Source organism: Myxine glutinosa, chromosome 1 (assembly GCF_964187855.1).
Source record: "Myxine glutinosa chromosome 1, kmMyxGlut1.1, whole genome shotgun sequence".
In the NCBI taxonomy this organism is placed as follows: Eukaryota; Metazoa; Chordata; class Myxini; order Myxiniformes; family Myxinidae; genus Myxine; species Myxine glutinosa.
The window spans coordinates 306,204,343-306,226,259 of NC_136261.1; the positions used below are offsets into that span (position 1 = coordinate 306,204,343).

General features: G+C 43.7%; 1 protein-coding gene across 5 annotated transcripts in view; it reads left to right on the forward strand.

Moving 5' to 3' along the window:
- The first annotated feature begins 1,176 nt into the window (after nt 1-1,176).
- LOC137439651 (plexin-B1) overlaps nt 1,177-21,917 on the forward strand; it is a 275,900-nt gene continuing 255,159 nt past the window's right edge. For 4 of the 5 annotated variants that reach the window (XM_068135623.2, XM_078768386.1, XM_078768391.1 and 1 more), the window contains exon 1: nt 1,178-1,314. The gene's annotated coding sequence lies outside the window, so the exon portion shown is untranslated. Of the gene's footprint in view, nt 1,315-21,917 lie in introns of all 5 variants that reach the window. The other variant, XM_078768394.1, reaches the window with a different exon arrangement.

The following is a 21,917-nucleotide window of genomic DNA, read 5'->3' on the forward strand; positions in this document are numbered from 1 at the left end:
AAACAGCAGAATCTTTCGGAAACTTTTATAAACCATTAACATCACCTCTGGTCTCCCTTACAAGGACCTTAAACACAGGAAGAGGCCAATTGGCCTATCAAAGGCTGTGCTGTGGGTGCCAACATATGGTTATTTCAGTTTGTCCATGTTGTCTCCTTTTTAAATGCTGAGCGTCAAGTGAGGAAGCAAGCAGCACGTGCGAGGAAGCAAGCAGCACGTGCGAGGAAGCAAGCAGCACGTGCGAGGAAGCAAGCAGCACGTACGACGAACGACCCAGCCGGGATCAAAGCGTCGCCCTCCCAGACTCGGAGCGGACATTCGGACCGTTAAGCTACCGACATACAGTGCCTATAAAAGTCGAGGATTTCCCATTAAACTAAAGTGCTGCAAAGTTAGACTTTAATGACGAAATACGTAAAATGGTGGTTTTATGGTTGTTTTTAATACTCTCACATCAGGCGAAGGAAGCATGGGCGTGTTTGTTGCTCCCTACGCCGAGCACCTGGTTCACCATGCTGGAATCCCGGGCTCGCTAAAGGTGGATAAGAGTATGTTTACCGCATGGGGACACGAGGACACGAGCTTCGGATTTTGCGTTTCGACCGTCAGCCCTTCGTCGGAAGTTTGAAGCTCCAACGCAAACCTGACGCTTGAAACGTGCTGGTTACATCATTTTTCTGCACGTGCCGCTGATGCAGTGCCCCCTGTTCCCAGTAAGCTGGTGCTGATTTTGCCGACCTCGGAAAGATGGCAGGCTGAGTATCAACCCACCAGGTGTTAGTTCGACGGCCGACAGGGGCTCAATCTCAAGACTCTGAGACCTTAACCTAACTCTGAAGCCAACAATAGGTTTCTGCTTTGAAACAATGATTAACCTTTTTTTGCAATTGATGACGTCATTTATTTGTACATTTCAAGATAACCCTGTATTTAAAGATTATTCATTCGATTAAATAGTAATCTCACTACTGTTATCACGATGGACGGAAGAAACGTCAACGTTTTCTGCACTTTAAGAAGAAATAAATCGACTTAGAAACAGAACCGCCATGCCCAATGTTTCCCTTTCAAATAGCACGACCACATGGTTGGTGCGAGAGACCACAGTCACACCCTCATGGTAGCTCCGCCCATCTCCCAATCTCCCCTTCGCTCCTCCCACTACCCGCCCCACTCGCACTCGGTGCGCTCTCAGTTCGGGTTTCCGACTCCGGGTGCGGCTTCTGCCACTCTGCGCGGGCTCACACTCTCTCCGTGCGGCGCCGGGTCCTCGCACATGGACTGAGTGACCATTACGTGCGAGATTCCGACGAGGTAAGCACGTCAGGCCGGAAGACGTATACTCGCTGTCGGTGTTCGTCGCGGTTACCAGTACCACGTAAAGTTAATGGTGCGGGTCGCGTGGTCTTGCCGGAACGGGTCGGACTGGGTATTAAAGGAGGAAAGTGAGATCGGTGAGAGCGAAGGTTGAATCGAGCGAGTGGTGCTGCACGCTTTGCCTTTTGTTTGTGGCTCGGGGAGAGTCCTGTTTGTCCTGTTTGTCCTGTTCCTCCCTGTCGTGGATCCGCCCAAACTTTTCCCAATGTCCAAGCACTCGTTCATTTTTTTTGTATCAATCTTTCCTTCGCATCGATTTCTTTGCTTTTTACGTTTATTTGTTTTAACTGTGATTTTAAATCTTGTTTCCATTGCTAGTGGTTGCGGTTAATGTGTGGTCACAGTTGCGGTTAAGTGGTGGCGGTCGTTAAAGTGGTTTACTAGTGGTTGGCTACTTATCTTTATATTTATTATTTGTTGGGGTTTGGGGGGTGGGGGGGGGGGGGGGGGGAATGTGTTTGTGGAACGAAGGGTGTGGTTCGTGGGGGGGAAGGTCTTCAACCTGAATATAAGTGATAGACCCCAGGTGAAGCAGAAGGCCTTCAGTTTGAATGTCTATGCTGTCCATTCACTTGTTGAACCCAGACAGGTGTAACCCTGGGTATACCCATTCTGTACGGATGGGTATACCCAGGGGTACACCTATCTAGGATTAACCAGTTTAATGTTGAATTTGACGTCTACGACCACAAGGTCTTGTTCAAAATGTTTAAGGAAAGGGGTGTGAGGGTGGCTTGCGGGGTGGAACCTTCACCGTAGGTAATTGTGACGTTAAATGCGTTGCCATGGCAACGAGCTGCACCACGTCTGGTTCTGAGAACGACCTTGCATTGGTCATGGCATCTGAGTGTGGTTTGCCTGTCTGGGATTGGCTCTACGGTTTGCGCATGTTAACACTTAAATGTTCCAGATTTTGACTTTGGGTGCCCAATAGACCCGTCGGCCTACATTTGTTTAGCCAAATAAATCACCGTGTGCATCTGAGTATGGTGGGAAAAAGTTTGTGAAACTGTGACCTACATTGTTAATGTGGAGCAACTGTGATGGAGAAACATTTGTGATTTGAAATTCTCTATAAAAGGGGGTGTCTCTAACCACATTTTGTTAGCTCTTTTGTTTATTTAATTATTAATTTTTCTTTTTAAAGGGTGAGGTCGCTGCTGTTGGAGATTGCAGGCTCAGGGCCTGGTACGCACCTCGTGTCGAAGAGTCATTTTTTCGTGCATCCACTGTGATCCGTTCTAATTCGTGTAGGGATTTCAATTTATTTTAATAGTGGAGTTACTTGCATCACTCCGTCCCCAATTTGGAGGTGATTTGTCTCTTTTGTAGTCCTGATGTCATCGACAACCTCAAATCCAGTCGAGCGAGTTCTCCAAAGAGCTGAATATCTCATTGATGTAAAGCTCTGGGATTATGTTTTTACAACCAGATTCTTGGACTACTGGGTGGGAACGTGTCCAGAAACCCAGGGAACCAGCATTGCATGGTTTCTGGCTGAATGGCCGACGGATTGATGTGTCCCAGTGAGCAGCTGTGTGCAGTGTGCGGGCTCTAATCTCGTCGTCTGTGCATGCTATTAGAATCGACTGTACGCTCCCTTAGCACTTTATTTATTTAATGCAAATCCCTTGAGCAATGAGTGTGAAAGTTTGCTGAGCCAGTCTTCACGAGTAGTTAATTAATTAATTTATTGTTCAGTTAACTCGGGTTTCTGGAGGTGCCTGTACATGAATTGCATACAGGACAATTTCATAAAGATACCTTGTTGTACTTTACGATAAATACATACATTCCTTCAAAGTGGCAATGGTGTATATCATCAGTTGTATGGTATTTGACGCACAATGGAAAAGTAGTTTTTATAAAGACTGGACACATTGCATTGCCTCAAAAAACCCAGGACAAGGAATTTTTCTCCATCAACTGACAAGAGGGCCATGCTAACCACCATGGGAAAGAAGGTGAAGCAACGTTTTGGGCGTGAACCATTCAAATCGACAGTCGGGTCTCATGGTATTCGGGCTTGGCATACCAGAATCGTGAACAAATTGTGTATTTACCTCTTTTTCCATCTCCAATTGTTTCACTAAATTTTGGCCTTTGAGCCCGTGTCCTTACCCAGTCACCTGCAGGTTGAGTGAGCGTCAAGTTGAAAAATCCTGACTCATTCAAACCCTTCCTGGTTTATAGTTATAGCAGCCACGTGAATCTTTATGAATGAAGAGTTCCCAACAGTAGTGTGAATCAAATCGTCCATTTTCTATTAACCATTCATTATCTCGACTATGGATTGGCAGCATAGCAAGTCGAAGTATGCACACTAGCCTTTGCACTGTTAGTGTGTGTTGGAATCTTGATTCAGCTATAAATCGTCAGCCTAGTGTTTCACATGCAGGGCGAGGCATCGATGGGTGCGCCGTCCATTAAAAAGGACGTTGAGCGGGACAACCCGTCTGCTAGCACCGAACGTGTTTGTGGACGTTAAGGATCCCGTGGTGTATTTTGCTGAGAGTAGGTGAGGTATCGCGGGCATACTGAAGAAGAACCACCTTTAGAGGCCATTTTTCCCCGCAGAGCGGGGGTTGGCCTTTATCGGGCACCGTGGTCCCCTTTTTGAAGCAATGTTTTACGGCTGGATGCCCTTCCTGCCGCCAACCCTGTTGGTCGCCTCTTGCGACACACAGGGAATTACCAGTGAACTGGTACTCAATTTGCCGACCTCAGAAGGATGACAGGCTGAGTCAACCCCCCCTGGCGTTAATTCAGCGATCGACCGGAATTCGAACCCAGGATCCTAGGATCCCAAGCCGGCACCCTAACCGCTAAGCGAACACCAGGCGAACTGAACATACTGAACAGATTACAAATTCCTTCCGCAGTCAAACGTGGGGTCTGACCAATCGGTTCCAGAAAGATTTCGGCCGGGAACCCCCCCGGCTGACCCCGCAATGTGGGAACAATTTGAATCGTTAAGAAGAAGAATCATTATCTTGAAAAGTCGAAAATTGTGAAACGTGAGCACGAATATTGCCATCTGGAAATGAAGGACGACTTTCGGAACTATGGAGGCACATGCCTGTACTCGAGTTCATCGTTTCAATAATGGCCATGTTCAAAACAAAAATAAATTCTTTCTTTTAATCTCTGGCTTTTGCAGAAAAAAACCAACTTTTACCCAAATTGCTATTCGTGCGAGTTGTCACGTATTTTTTGCAAGATGACTGGTCACCCCAAACTCCATGCTGAGGAATAATTTCTTCAGTCATTTATTTGTCGGTCAGCATTCTTTGTGCCGAATTGTTTATCTGAGGAATTCCACAAATGAAAGTCGTGGAGTGCTGTAATTTTTTTTTTTTTCCTTAAACAATGTCTTTGCACTCTGTGTGGTTAAGGTCAGAAACAACATCTATCCCTGAAATCGTTTTTGCAACGACTTTTGAGAAAGGGAGGGGTGAACATGTCTGGTATTTCCAAGTTAAAACGACTTCCTACATTCTTTGGGACATTCAAGCCTGGCATGCTTTTTTTGCCTAACATTTGCAGTTCGATTAGTAAAGATGTCAAGAGTAGGAAACATTCGTATATGGCAATGCCTGACGGTGAAATACCTTGACGCTCTCACGAGTTGCAAAATCTTTTTATTATTCACTTGCTGAATGTCGGCAGCGATGCATTTCGCCACCATTTGTTGTCCATCTCTTGTTGTCATGGCGATATTATGGTGGGCCTTCTCTTTAACGGTGACGGTTGCTGGGGTGACAGTTTTCCAGTGGAGGTATTTGGGATGGTCCCAATGGTGTTCCAGGCATCCCAATACAGCGATGATGGAGCATTAAGACATGTCAAAACTAGGATGCTTGACCTGAAAGCACAGGTTGTGGGGCTCGGTGAGGTATTTTGAGCAGAGAGGGTGAGGTGCTGCTGTGTATCCTGTCGATTCTACCCCCGCTAATTTCACCCCAAATACACTTTTTTGAAATATCAACTTCTGTCCTGGAAGTCCTTGGTCTCCTTGTGTTTTATACCTCTTCCCCCCCCCCCCCCTTCCCACGCCTCCTCCCCCCAAGCCCTCTCCCTCCCACACTTCTCCCTGCTCTCAAATGTTGTGTTTGTGTGCTTCCCCTTCTCTCCCCATCTTGTCTTCCGCTCCCTCTTTTTATATATTTTGTTTGTCTTGTTGATTTGTTTGTGAAATAAATGTTAGCTCTTTCACGAGCCTCGATTCTGTATACAAAAAAAAAAAAAAAAAAAAATGGTGCACACTGTGATCAAAGAACACCAATGAGATGAGGTCTGTGTTATGATATGCTAATGAGCCAGTTAACCACGAAGCTCCATCCAGGAGGTATTTGACCTTTCTAAGTTGCTTCCGAGACTCTCAGCCAGGAGATTGGCGAATAGTCCATCAAACTCTTCACCTGAGTTTTGTAGATTGTGTGATCTCACAATAGTGAATATAATAGCACAAGATCTGTCAGCAACCCTCTTATGGTTAAACTGCCAAAATCAAGACTCTCTGCTCACCTTCACTCTCATTCCTCTTTTCTCCCGCCTCTGGAACAAACTACCTCACTCTCTTAAATCGCACTCCTCCCTCCAGGTCTTTTAAAACAGCTGTTCACCACCATCTCTTATCTTCCCCCATCCAAAACCTTGATCTTTTCTACCCCCGCTAATTCACCCCAGATTCACTTTTCTGAAATACCAACTTCTTTCCTGGAAGTCATAGCAGTGTCCATATGTTTTTTGTTTTTTTTAAACTCTCCCACCCCCACCCCCCTTCCCTCGCCCCAAGCCCTCTTTCTCCCACAGATCTCCCGATGTCCCTGCTCTCAAATGTTGTACTTGTGTGCTCCCCCCTCTCTCCCCATCTTGTCTCCCGCTCCCTTCATTGCATGTTTTATGTGTCTGTGCATGTTTTCATGTTCAATGTGCTAGCTTACATGAGCCTCGATCTTGTATAAAAAAAAAAAAAAAAATATTTGCAACTCAAAATGTGTACACATCTTTGAAGACGAAATGTTTTTTCTAGGAATAATATTGGAGAGTTTTCTTGATTTTCTTGAGGATAAAATGATTCCAAAAGATGTAAACACTTTTATAATCTGTACATATCCTAATGCAAACACGATTTTTGAAAGCTATTTCTCATCTGGCGATGTTTCACGTTTTTCCCACATTTGAATCGCTCGCTCAATAAAGTCTGTACAACGCATGTAATACATGAATCATAAATAATGGAGGTATTCGAGCACACAAAAATAACATTTAATACATTGCTCAAGTCGTGCACACGAGTACTCAAACATCCATTTGTGCTGACGGACGCCAGAGTCCCACCTAAGTGGCATGTTGTTGGTGGGATAGTGTTTTTTATTTTATTTCTTTTCCGGCCAGACATCTGGTTTCTGTTGAAGTGCGAGAGGATGGTGGTTTAGTTGCAGATTTACGGACTTTGTAAAATTCCATGACAAATGGAAAGACTATTGACCACTCTTTTTCATTTGGGGTTTTCCATGTTCCGTTAATGGGATTGACCAACACACATACGTTGCAGCTGCGTACGCATCAAAACATTTCAAAATGTCTCGTTCTGTTGGTATTTGGTTTACCTGCGTCATGACTCGGCAATGCCAATTGTGCTAGGATGGCTTGACCAATTGCAAGTATGCTTTTGGTTTGATCTTACCTCGGATGAAACAGAAGGTACATGAGTTAGGGGCCTTCTTCACGTTACACTGGGGAAAAGGGGGGTGGGGTACACAGTGAATAAAGAAAAAAAAGAGAAGGAAAAAAAACGAGGGGAGGATTTAAGAGAAAAAATAGAGTATAATGGGTAGAGGGTATGAAAGAGGGATAGAAGGTTAGAGGAGAATAAAGTAAGACAAAGGTCTGGGGATGTGGTGGGTGGGTGGGGGTGCAGGGCAGGGGCCAGGGGGAGGTAAAACAAGTACCGTACAATGTATATGTCCACCAAATTGTTTGCAGATAAGGTATTCTTAAACATCGGAGATGCTGTTCAGCTGTGCTGGTGAAGGAGCATTTTTGCTCGTGTCCAGGTCACGGCATGACATTACGATAATGTCTGCGGCTCTGGTCTCCACAGCACAAAGGGCAAGATGTGGAATGCAGGGGCCCAGCCAGTGACAGGGAGGCGTGCTTTGGTGGAATCCGGACTGATACGCTGTATTCCAATGGAGTTGTTCAGAATCGATGAATTTTCTCTTTTGCGGAGTTTTCGAAACAAAAAACGTCGACCTCTCTCGCATCTCGTCGGGTTGCCGCATTCAGTAGCATGTCAAATTGAGCTTGTCATTAAGCACGCTGTTCTTTGGGCTTGCACCTCATTTTAATGGGCATTTACCATTGACAATGTTGTAGCCTTAAGTGTAGGCCAAGATGAAGTCAAGAGAAAAGATGGAGTACTGACAATTTTCCCAGTGGAGGGATGGGGAGGGGGCAGGGAAGAAGGTTTTAAGTTCACATCAATTCACAAATTTGTTTTTTGCTTGTTGCTGCATAAATTTTCTGAAAGCAAAGTGTTCCAGATATTACAAGTCTGGGGAAGCTCGTTCGAACATTGTGCTCGGGTTGTCGGGATGGCGTTTTGTCGTACCATCATGTGACATCACTGCATATGACTGTACATGAAAATGCTTACAATGGACACATTTACTTCTCTCCTCGAACTTTTGCACTTTCCCATTGAGTCGCGCTTGTATGATGTGTCTGCAAGAGTTTGTAGTTGTGGGCCTCGTTTGATGTGGGTTTGAAGGACTTCATGCCAAGAATGTAAATAATGGCTCTATTTGTCGATGTTAATGTGCTTCTGGCAGCATTCTTTCAAATAAAGGGACAATAAACAGCTTTGGTAGTCTCTACTCCTTTTGAAACTTTTCCAAATCCGACCACGATGGAGGAATAGTTCATGAGGTAAAGCTGTGCGGAGGTTTGCGTGGGTTAATCAAGTACTGGTGGTTGGGATACACAAGGAACTTGGATACAGGTACCTCCTGTACATACAGGTACCTCTGAGCTTATCAAATGCCTTCTGAAAGTCTAGGTAGTAGGTACACTACTCACTGTACTTACCTAATCCACCCAATCAGAAAGTGCTTCATACATGATCTCCATTTGGTAAAGCTGTGCTGACTACCTTTAGTTTAAATTAATCCAAATGGTTCCCCCATCTGATCCCTATTTAATGTCTCCGACATCTTCCCCACAGCTAAAGTGAAACAAACATGTCTGTGGTTTCCCAATTCCTTTCTGGATCCTTTCTTTAATAACGGTGTTACATTTGCTACTCCAATCCTTTGGTACCTGTCCTGACTCCATCGAGCTGTTGGATCACGCTTATCTGCTCCTCCACCTCCCTCAATACTCTTGGATGCATATTATCTGACCCGAGAGCTTTACCTTGTCTTAACTTTCCTAGCTGCTTCTCAACTTCCTACACTCGTACCTGAAACTCCTCTGAAAGTCCTTCCTCAACCACGAGATAGATTATCTGAGCTTTTGGCAATCCCCTGACTGTTCTTGCATAAATGTTGAAGCAAAATAACACAAGTAAGCCTTCCATGTCACTTTCCTCACTAACCAATCTCCTTGTGCTATTCCTCAATGGGACCATACTTGTCTTAACCTATTATTTTGTGCGTGTGCATGTGCGTGCGCGGCATCTCAGATGGCTGAACGGATCTTTGTAAAACTTTCAGAGGTTTATCAGTGAGTGATGGGGAGGGTTTTAGACAAAAAAAAAGGTTTAAAAAAATTGTAACTACAAAAATGTATTTTTTTGCATTTTTGAGGATTTCTTTTTTCTTGTAATCGCTCTGTTGTGGGTGTAGCGAACCCCATTCCTAAGTTGATTTAGGGAAGTGTTTTAGACCTCAACATAAAATAGACTGAGCAACGCCAGTTACCCCTGCTAGTGCAGTACTGTACTTGATAAATGCCTTCTATGAATGAATGATCGTTTTAAGGCCATTTTCCCCGCTAGAGCGAGGGTTAGCCTTGCGGGCCCCATGACAATCATGGTTCCCTGTTTGAGGCAATGTTTTTTTTTTATGGGCGGATGCCCTTCCTGACGCCAACCCTTAGTCGCCCCTTACGATGCGCAGGGATACGGTGTACCTATTTTAAGCCTGGGTACACACCGGGATCATTCATCCCAGCAAGCTGGTACTCAATTTGCCGACCTCGGAAGGATGACAGGCTGAGTCAACCCCCCTGGCGTTAATTCAGCGATCGACCGGGATTCGAACCCAGGATCCTAGGATCCCAAGCCGGCACCCTAACCGCTAAGCCAACACCAGGCTTCTTCACCACCTTCTATGCTTCCAGAAAAATGATGCACTAGCAGCCACAGCCTGCATACGAAACCATGACAACCGCTGTGGTCTCTTTCTGCCTCTAGGTATACACTTCACTGGAATATCCTTACCCCACACACCACTCACCAGGTTTGGTGGCATAATGGTTAGAGCATCTGCTCTGAGTCTGGGATGTCAGTGGTTCAAACCCCAGCCAAGTCATAGCAACAACTTCTGTAATAAGTAATGCAATTACCCACTAATCTGCTACTAACACTACTGCAACCTTAAAAGTGATATCAGATACACTGCACCTTACACACATTTATGGTTACTAATGCGAAAAACCAGAAAAATTATGCACTTATCGCATTCTGCCATAAGGAGCACAGACCAAATCCACCAAACCGGAAGCCCAATAACGGGAATATAGGAGTCGATCTAAACTGTTAGATATCTAGTTCCGTCATGTTGTGTCCGACTTCTGGTGGCATTCATGGTCCGGTTTCTCCAAACATCCATATCCTGCACTGCTTCCTGAAGCTCTGGCAGAGACTGCTTCGTTATAGCCTTTACCTCATCCATCCATCTGAACTGTATTTCTCTGGAAATCGGTTTTTGTAAGTGGCAAAACATTTTTTACTTATTTTGCTTTTGGCAATACACAATTATTTTCCTGAATGTACAGTGAGATGACAAAAGAAGACTATCAAAAGATGAGAATGTTGCTGCTTGCATTGCTATTTCATTGGATGTTATATCATCTGAAATCATGTGTACACCTCTGCTCTCCCGATATTAGTCCCAAATGTCATCTTTTTTTCTTTTCTTTGGATTTGTGAGATTGCCAATGATTGGCTGCACTCTTTAACTGAACAGGCATGGGCTTCTGCATTTGCCAGCTTCAGTCGGACTTGATTTGTGTCAAGACTTATCTATTTCATTTCGGATTACTCCGGGATTTTGCCAGCATAGTCACTCGCTCCGTGGGTGCTAGGTTAGGATAACCAGGATGTACGTACACTCCGAGTTATCTAACCTGGGTTGGAATCCTGGCCCAACTTTAAACTGTCATCCTGGTGTTTCAGAGCCAGGACGATGCATCAATGTGGATGTTAAAATTGATGTTAAACTGGGTGTCCCATATATGCCAGCATTAGTTGGTGGTTGTTTAAGATGCCATGGAGTGTTTCGTGAAGTGGGCGTGTTATTGCTGGCACACTAAAGAAATTGCAAAATCCTTCCCTAACCTACAGGCAGCACTGCATCTGTGGCACACCCATGCCTCAGTAATGATGCAACCAGTGGACTGAACTCGGAATTAAATCCCATTCCAATCTTCACACGACATCACCGGCAGCAACACCGACATTTGAAGGTTGAAAATCGTTCTTGTTTCAAATATGTTTCCTGCCCTGGCAAAATGGTAATTGTAGGTTAACTGATTATTGTATTGCTCTTTTATTAACAGTAGAACAATTTCAAGGCTTTTTGAATATTTCAGAAAATATATAAGTTCCATTTTGACTCCCCCCCCCCCCCCCCCTCCCCTGACATCTATAAAGGCTTTGAATACGTAAGCAGGTGCAGCTGGGTAAATATGGGGAATTACTTTGCACAATTCTATTGCGAGAGTCATCTGAGCTTGTTTTCCAGTGGATAAATAATAAGCAGGGCCAGGCCAAGCATGAGTGCAGCTTGGTCTGAGTCACCTTGCTCAGAATTGAACTTTCCTGTCATTGTATGTCATAAATATCACCGTTTTTACCAGCATGCGGAGAAATAGTTTTCCTTGTGCCGTTTCTCTCTGAACATTCAGAAAACACGTTGTTGTTAAAGAGGGATCTTTTAAAAGTTGTTTAACATGATATTTTATTTATTTTCTTAAAAAAATAAACTATGAGCAATACTTTCTGCTAACCTGATGATGTACATACATGCCCTGTTCACCAAAAAAATCTCGTTTCTTGAAAGAGTGAGCTAACAGAGGGTAAAAGCAATCCACTGATAGTGGGACAACATGTGAACACAACAAACAAAGGCCATAGAACAGGATGAGCCATGGTGGAGATGGAGGATGGCTTGTGGTGGTGGTGGTGTATGCCAACTTGAATCCCTGGAGAGGAAGGGTAGGTTGAACAGACCGAGATTGAACAAATTATACGAACAATTACTTTTTTTGGTTACGGCCCAAATTCATACTGCCTGACTGTTACGGATTCGTCACTTCCGTTGTGGTGGTTTGCATCCACTGTAAATATTTCTGATTCCATGTACTATTATTGTTTTCAAAAGGTTTATTGTTCATGAACTGTTTTCAAAAGGTAAAAAAGTTAATGTTGAAAGAAACAGGAAACCGGATCGGGAACCGGACGACGAAGAGGAAGAAGAGAAGAGGGTGGAGCGAGTGAGTCGGACAAGGAGTCGAGCTACTTGCGGTTTGGAGCGAACGTTGGCGAGCAAGAGTCACTAGCAAACTCTCGGGCTTCCTGGGAAAGGGGTCCCTGCGACAGAGTTGTCATCGCTGTGACCGATCAACCTGTGTGTCAGGTTTTTGGCGGTGGATTCCGAGGAAAATTATCGCCGGGCCGTTACGTTTCAGGAACGGGTCATCGGCCATTTTGACCCACGCGCGTCGAGCAAGGTCTTTGCTTCGTCAGCCGTTTTCACCGCTTTCAGACGTATCTGGCCTGTGTGTGCGCACCGTGGCTTGAAGATTAATTTGCGGTTCGCTGACCTGAGCCGTGAAAGTCCATACCCGAGGGTGGGATTTCCCAGTCGCCTTGAGGGCACCCTTGTGCAGCTTTGGGCTGTGTGACTGTACTTGCCATCCGCACGGGATTCTGGTCTCGATTGGACATCGTTCTGGCGATCGCTGGAGCGAACCAATTTTTTTTTTTTTTTTTTTTGTATACAAGATCGAGGATCGTGAAAGAGCGAACATTAATCACACAGAAAGACAAACCGACACATAAAACATATAACATCGGGAGCGGTAGACAAGATGGGGAGAGAGGGGGAAGGACACGAACACAACATTTGAGAGCAGGGACCGAGAGACATGGAGACATTGAGAGATCTGTGAGAGGGAGAGGGCTTTAGGGGGGGGGGGCATGGGAAGGGGGGTGGTGGGAGAGGTATAAAACATATCGACACTGCCAGGACTTCCAGGAAAGAAGTTGGAATTTCAAACAAGGTGGATCTGGGGTGAATTAGCAGGGGTTTTTGAATGAAATGAAAACTTCGTCTTGAAGCCGGGAATAAGAGACATTGGGGAATGTTCTTGTTTCACTCACTTGGAGCACAGTGAGTTATATATTACAAAACTGATGGTACCATCATAGGACATATTGATTGTACTTTTGATTACTATTATTGTTGTACTGTTATTCTTGTGTGATCTTAATACAATATTTGTTTGTGAGTAACAATTGGGGTGGCTTCTCCATTGATCTTTGACGTACAGAATAACACATTTTTCTGCCGTGACTCCTCTCAGGGCTCGGTGGTACACCGTGACCCAGGGGGGCGGGGAGGAGCACGTAACACTGACTCCGACCTATTTTTTTCAGGTCACCCGCTCCCAAAAGTGACATTACTTGGTCCAATAGATTGGTAATGGGAAAACTCTTGGCCAGGCCCGACTTGGCCTAACTTGTCCAATCTTTTTGTAATGGGAAAGTGGCATTGTTGTGCTGCCGGTATATTAAATTGAAACAAATGTCAATGCAATGACAGAGGTCTAATATCATTATTATATTTTTCACTTTACTTCTCATTATGTAAAAAAAGAAAAGTACCATCAAGCAGGAATTGGTTATGCTGTGTGGCAGAGATTTAATTATGTACATTCTTTAACATCCATTTAAAACCCTCGTCTTTTTTGGGGGTGCATGCATAGTCAAGGCTCATGGAAGAGCTAATACAGTGAATGGATCAGGATGTAACAGGCAAAAAATAGGCCACAAAACACGCATGCATGGGGTGGACAAAATGGATACAGAGGGCCAACTCCAAGGATGGAAAACTAGAACATTGGAAGGAGGAGTGATTTGGGTGGGGTTAACAAGGGTAGAAAAGATCATGGCTTAGGATTAGGGATGATCTTGAGATTGTGGTTGAACAGCTGTCTTGAAGAGCTGGAGGGAAGAATTAGATTGAAGAGGATACGGAAGTTGATTCCACTGGCAGAAAAAAAGAGCAACAAATGAGGGGTGTGTGCAGTGATTCTGGATTCAAGTAGATTGCTTTGACCAGAAGGGGGTTGATTGTGGACCACATGAGCCCTGCGGAAACCTGAGGGACAAAGCATGGAAAGACCATGGGGTGCAAGACCAGAAAGGAGGTGGTAGAAGACAGTCTACTGACCTGTCTGCGGTGGTGAAGTGATAGACTCTGCTTCAGTGCGGGAGATTCCAATAATCTTGAAATCCTTGGTTTCCACGCATCAAGCTTTGCAAGACGTGAGACAGGGGAGCCAGCCCAGTGGGGAGACCCATCTATATAATAATAGCGTAAGGACTCGACTTTGTTATCCCTTTTAGGCCGCACCCAGTGACCCGATGCCCACAGCACTAATGGATTTACGATCTACGAACCGCGCTCTTTGTTTATCACGTACACGTACAGCCATACTCGAAAAATCTTAATTAGCCGACGTTGGGGCCCAAAAGCATCCGATTAACTGCCGATACGACGCCATCTTATTGGCGTCTGCTGGGTGAAGGCGAAGCAAGCCGTCCGCTGAGTGGACAATCCTGAGCATGCATTTGTGCCAGTGTCGTCGATCGCGGTGTACGCTTCCTACTGCTCTGCCTTGACATTGACGCTTACCAATGCGCCAGTATGGGGCTAATTCCAGTCGATTTACTAATCCGTTCATTTTTTAAAAGTCTATGGTTCCACTGCTGTTCCTTTCCATTGAAACATACCACTGCGCCAGTGTGGCCAGAGTGGTGCTATGCCGATTCCTATTACGAATCCATTCATTTTTCAAAAGTATATCGTAGCGTTGTCATGTAAGTAGATTGCAATAAGTACGTTGTTCATATACGCACTCTTCATTCTCATCTTTCTTCCTAACTCTTACTCGGACAAGCAAATCCCCTATGCCATCCATAATGGTACACTCTATCCATACACCACATCCTCCCTTCCGTGGATGTTCCACGGGTTTCGGCTAGTACTCCATTAAGTTGCAGATGAAGGCCTTGAAGGTGGCGAGGAGTTCAAGTATTCCAAGGGGTAAACGTTGCTTCAAATGAATCACAATCTATGGGGAAATTATAATTTTTACAATCAGACCAAAAATTGAACCTGGTTGGTGTATAAGGCAACAGAATGCTGCTTCGAACGCTGCCAATTAAAAAAAAATAAACAAATGCTGTTAAGAAATTTGCCGCAATATATTTGCTATTAAGAAATATGATTCTTTTGGATTTTCACAATGCTCTATACAGCGTATTTAATTGGCTAATACTGTTTGTTCCTCCCTAAAATACAGAAATGATCGTTGGTTACAATACATTTTGTAAAAGCTTCGAATTTCTTCTAATGAATCCATAGTTACGGGACATTTGTAATTGTTGAGTAAGGTTGCTTCAAATTAATCCAAACCTACGGGGAATTTATATACTGCCTCAATTTGTCAAACGGTAAAAAGAAAGTAACGCCCTGCTTAGACGGCAGAATGGTGTTTGGACCACGTGACTCAACGTTCTGCTGTATTCAAGATGATCAGTTAAACACCTGTATGAGGAATGCCAAGCTTTGTATCGATCATGTCATGGGCCTTTGTAACGGTATGGACTTCAGAATTCAGGGAGGCATGTGGTATAAAGTGCATTTGGAATCTATCCGCCCGATATAACCACCATGATCGATGTATTAAATATTAAATAAACACATAAGCAGTGAACATGTTTTTGCTTCAAACACTGCGCCTGACTTTTTGGAGTCAGAGGAAGCCGGTGGTTTCCAACTGCGAGTATTTTTTCTTTAAAAATTCGACAGGAACCACACCAGAAAACTCGCTATCAATGATTATTAGGTCTTTGAGTTATTTGGGGAATGTCGCTACTGCACTGTGAAAAAAGAACCTCTTCTTATTTACTTTTAATGTGTATAAAGCAAGTTACCGGGGAACTTCTTAGCCGGCTATGTGATGTTCTGGCACTCCCTCGCAACACAAATGGTGGTTTGAGCCTGAGTGAGCACACAGCATCGGATACGGTGTGCGCTCGATGCGGTTGCTGTTCTGATTAAGCCGTTTGCATAGTTGTCAACATTGAGAGAAGAAAATGCGGGAGAATTGAAGACCCATGATGTGACGAGGAGAGGGGGGCAGCGAGGAGGTGGCGGATGAGGTGTGGTGGTCTTGGAGTACGGGTGATGTTCTGGGGAAGGGGCCTGAATGGTCGGGGATGGGTGGGACTATCTCGGAGGGGGAGGATGGGTGTGTGGCGGTGGATGGGAGTGTGGGTGTCTGGGAGCATAGGGTGATGGTCTGGGGAGGGGTTTGAGGGTTTGGGAGGGGATGAATGGTCGGGGAGGGGTGGGAAGATCTCAGAGGGGTTGGATGGACTGTGAGGGGTGGATGGGGGTGTGTGAGTGGGAGTACAGGGTGACGGTCTGGGGAGGGGTTTGAGGGCAAGAAGAATAAATTTAAATCGGAGCAAGAATTTAAAAAAAGCATACTTTTTTCTTTTTTTTTCTATCATGGCATTTTACCACGGGCTTCCAGCTTGAATATAATATCTGTGAGTACATGGACCTGTATCCAATTTGCTCTCTAAATTATGAACCTTTTCACGAGAAAGTTATCTGTGGAAATTGCACCACCTACTACCAATGGAATTCCTAAATGCAACTTCTCTGAAGTTTGCACAAGTTTTGCACAGCCATATATTTGCCTTTGAAAGTCTTTGAAATGTGATATCACTTTTTTTTTTCTATGTATAATATTGACGCTCATGGTAAAGCAAGGTGAGGTGGAGTTAAAAGACAATTTCCTGATTGTGTAGCAGTGTGGCCACCGTTGGATATATGAAGCGAAAGAGAGATCGAGAGAGAACCAACCACAATAATCTGCAAGTAAAGGGAGTATTGAGCTAGCTTGGGTTAATGGGGGTAGAAGAGGTCATGAGTAGGGATGGGGAATGGCATGAGATGGTAATGCACTGCCTGCTTTTAAAGCCCTGGAGGGAGGATGGGGGATTGAACCTTCTCAGGAAGGAGGTTTCATAAATGGGAGAATAGGAACAAAAGAGCTGTGGTGTGTGATAAGTCGGGAGTTTGGATTTTAATCAGGAGGGGATTGGTTAAGTTGGAAGAATGTATATATCCTGATGGAGTTAGAATATGGGGAGAGGGGTCGGAGGTTTGAGAGAGGAGTTTGTCTGGACGAGAGATGGTGAATAACAGAGAGGCCACTGACCTGCCTGCCATGCGAGAGCAACACAGGCCTTGTGCTTCAGCCTCATCGTGGGAGGTGTTCTTTTTGAGACATCAATATTGAGAGCTTTAGGTTCCACACGTTGATCAGTGTTTCTGTAAACCATGGGAAACACATGTCTGCATCCACTGATATTAATGGGAAATCCATTGGAAGTTGCATTTGCTGCTATGAATGACGATGTAAAGTGAATAACGTTACTATAGTGATTAAAAAAAGAAGTATTTTTGAAATGTTATCTTAAAAAAAAAAAAAATCTACCTCGTAGACCCTCATCTCTTCCGAAAGCCAGCCTTTGTTTTAGTTTTCTTCCTTGCACTGCTGTGAGATTTCAAAGTATATCGGCACTGTATTTACTCGGTAAACCTTGTACTCCCTCTTTTCTTTCACTTTGAGTCGTACATTTTCTCCACAGTGCTGTGGTTATCTGATCCTGGAATTTCTCTTATGTTTTCTAAAGCTTTAGATCCTGCTTCCTGGGTGGCTTCTGTGAATGCAAAATAAATGTTTCCTTGGAATCGGTTTCTCTGAAGGGGAAAATGTGAATGAGCTTTCGTTGCCATGCGGACATATTGTTCAATGTTGTGTTTGCCTGAATTCTCCTTTTTGCAAGTTCGTCTGAACGTAACAGCTATAAATCCGAGTGAAGAATAACTCTCGGGCTCTCGGATGATCCAGTTGGTGAAGAACACAAACTTGGGTTAACGAGTACGTTTGGCTGCATATGTTGTACTCACTTTGGACCGGATGAAGCTTTGGAACATTGGTTTGCGGAAAGACATTCCGTCAATTTTGAGAGCCTCTGCAACATAAATGCCAGAGTTTTAGAATGATTCTTTTGTTTGCTTTGTGGGTTTGTGTGATTCTGTGAGTGAGCGATTCACACCATTCAAAGGTCCTTCATTTCTGTGGCACCATGGGAAGTCCAAACGCTTTAGTCTATATGAGGATGTTGTTTGTACCATAAGATATTCTTTGAACGTATGATGTCCATTGTCCAATAATGTAATTATTACACTTGTGTTGACATCATCAAATAAATTACAAAAGTCGTGTTCTCATTACTTTTCCAAAGCTGAACTTTTGATTTGCGTGCATAATGTAACGTACCTCCATAAACTTGTTTTGGAAGATTGTCTGCGTTCTCTTTAGAAGAGTTGGAACCATGAACCTTCCTCCCTCCTGCCCCCCTTCCCCTTCCCCTGCCCCATCCCTCATTTTACCAGGCTTCATCCCATAGATCCATCCATATGTGCATTGCTGTTTCAGATATACTAAATGTCATCATCATTAAATATTTTATAACCAAAGTAATTTATTCTATACTAAACATTGTTTTTGGCAGCAAAACTCCAAAATGGCAGCAAATTAATTGCATCCAATGCACCGTGGGATAACACCACACATTTTCATCAAAACCCATATTTCTCAACCAGACTAGGTGGCATTGTGGTTAAACGTAAAATAGAGCATCTTCTCTGAATCTGGGAGGATTGCAATTATTTTATTATGACCCTGCCCAGGTCATAGCAACGACTTTAAAATGGTGCATGCTGCTTCTTCGTTTGATGCTCAACCTTTCGGGGATAGAGTATGGATTTAAAGCATCATGCGATGGGAGGGTGTGGGAGATTACTCCGCTCACCATGGAGAGAAAGGTGATGGCACAAGAAAAGGGGAATGAGTGACTCGGAAGGTTATGACTTCCCCTATGATGATGTATGTGGTCACCATGTATTTTTGTCTCGTCAAAAGTCCAGTGTTTGCACGTGTGAATCTGTTGGACTCGTAGAAAATGCAAATCATAAGAAAAAGATACTCACTCTGTGTTTGAGAGAATTATTTCTGCTCTTGGGTAACAAAGGTCCAATCTTGGCATTCCAAAATTGAGCAGTGATACCAGCACACACTTTAAAGTCTCTGGTAGGAAGCAATTTCACCTGCAGCTCCAGAGGTGAATTTATATTGCACTTTTGCACAAACCTCTTCAGGGGTGTCCAACACAAAATTATTTTGTTTACTTTCACACATGAAGTCAAAAACTAGAGGGTTCAAAGAACACCTAACCCCATGCAGTCTTGAGAAAAAAGACAAGGGAACGGTCTTTTCAATTCTGGCTTTGCGTTTCCGAGCACGAGCCTCCATTTTGTCTGAATCTCTATATTCCCCAATAGTCAGGGCTCTTAGGTATATTTTGGGGCCGTTTGGTTCAAATTCTTCCAAAAGCACCAAATTTGGCCCAGATGTTGCCCATGCCATACGCTTTCGATTTTTCATGGGCGCCAAGACGGGCACCCCCCCCTGGGAGCCCCATATTGGCGAAATACTAAATGGCCGCCACCCGGATTAGAGGAAAATCAGTGAAATAACCAAAAGGGTTGGAATCATGTATGATACCACTTTTCAGGGGTTTTCGAGGTCGAGGAATCCAATTATGATGTTATTTTGATGATTCGAGGTCAAGGTCAACCCTCAAGGTCATCTTAAAGGTCATTTTTGAGTCAAACATGTCGGTTTTTTTGTTTTTTGTCAAGATTTACACGAGGTTCACCATTTTATGTTTCTGGGTTGGGTAATCGAACTCTGACCTTATTTTTGACAATTAGAGGAAATAATTACATGTTTATTTCCTAATGTTCAGGCATATATGCAGTTCATCAGTCTAATTACAAAGGTACGGATTTTGATGTTTTATGAACTGTATGCCATATCCTTGTATTTAATTTTTGTGCGATCGTGATCTGGGTTCATGTATACATGATTGTATACATGTCATAAATATGACGTCATAGGTCATGTGACCTGGCGGCCATATTGGATTTTATGAAAACCCTAAAAATGGATCCCTGCCTTCATTTTTCGATCGATTCATTTTGAACTTTGACCACTTATAGTACGCCATGTGATTGGATGCATATCCTAATTATGACATCATAGGTCAGGTGACATGGCGGGATGGACCGGTATGGTCCCCGGATCATACCACCCTTGGCGCCCGTCAAAAATCGAAAGAGTATGGCATGGGCAACATCTGCGCCAAATTTGATGCTTTTGGAAGAATTTGAACCAAAATATCCCTAAGGGCCCTGACTACAACTCAGAGCGCAACCGGCAAATCTGATTGGTCGAAATGGCTTAATATTTTGGCCAAGTACCTTGTTCCAATTTTTGTAAACAAGGTGATTTGTGTTTTTTAAGTGTTTAATCATGTATCTATATATTTATTTGATACATAGTTGAGGCTTGTGGAAGAGCTAGTACTCTGAATGGATCAGGATGTAACAAACAAAAATGGGATGCAAAACACGCATGCATGGGGTGGATAAGATGGACATAGAAGGAAACTCCAAGGAGGGAAAACTGGGACATTGGAGGGTGGATTTGGGTTGTGTTAACGAGGGTAGAAAAGGTCATGGTTTTACCGGTAGCTCTGGGAATGAAATTGGGGATAAAATTTGAAGTAAAGTTCGTTTTGAAGGCTGTACAAGTAGAAAAAAGCTGCAATACAAAAACTGTTTTTCGGAAGTTTACCGCTTTTGATGTACCGTCTTTTACACCACCTTATTTAACATTTAAAATTTATTATTTGTGCCTGTTTGTTTCCTTTGTGACGTCCCTAAAAACACGAAGTTTCATGTTTGGAATGATTTTCTATTTTGTTTGACTGCCAGACAGGTAGACAGAGTGACAAAAGAATTACCTTACTCCTCTGTGCACATGCGCAGTTGGGATGAGAATCTGTACAATTTGCCAAAGTACTGCAAAACTGCAGGTTCGTGTTCTACAGTGTTCAAAATATATAATTTGATTGAAATTAAGTAGTTACTCGATCACAGACTGATGTCTGTAGACAGAGAGTGAACCTATTGCTTAACCCTGCTGTGGTAATGACATTTCAGTTCATCTCGGTCAAAACCCCTGGGGAAAGTGGACATCACATGATCAGTCCAGAAGTTGTCTGCGATCTTGAGCAAATTATAGCATTATCAGCCAAAACATTTATGGGAAGGAAGTTCCCCAAGTCATCTCAAAAAATGAAACTGGAACATGCTGAGAATCGACTGAAGTTTGCTGCCGATAACATCCTCGTGATTCCACGGAAGTGATGACTGTTTCCAATGACAGCTGTAAAACAGAACCGTTCGCAGTATTTTTGACAGTGATTGCATCCAATGAAATATTCACTTGGTGAAAGTAGTGTCATTTAGATTTGCAGATTAATTTGAGCATTTGTGCAGGAAACAATCAGCGTGTTATGTTGGTATATCTTATGGCAGATTTTAAACACCCACTGCCTTCATCACCTTTTAGTTATGTGCCTCATACACTCCTTCCCTCCCATTGACTAAACGTGCAATTGATGAAATAGTATTCCATGCCACTCACTTGGAGATGGCACTCATTGTAATGAAGTAACTGGCGAAGTGTTACGGGATTGATACCAATCGATTTGTTGATATACGGCTGCTCCAGTGGGACCTGCTCTGATAGCTGGGGAACCTTACTGATGATTCTGTAACTTACAGCATTTTCAATTCTGAAAATCAGCCAAGTTGCATGAAATATAATTTGTCTCCATTCCAACTCCCTGTAGCCTTATGCGATTTGTTGGTCATAAATCCTGTGCTACATTGTCTGGGGCAAAGGCACCGGTAACATTTTGTTCCCTGAAGACATCCCCTGATTTTGCCCTTCGCCCCTTGTGATAATGTATTTTTGAGCTCTGATTTCTCCCAGTACTCTCCCTACCCCACCCTCTCCCTCCTTCC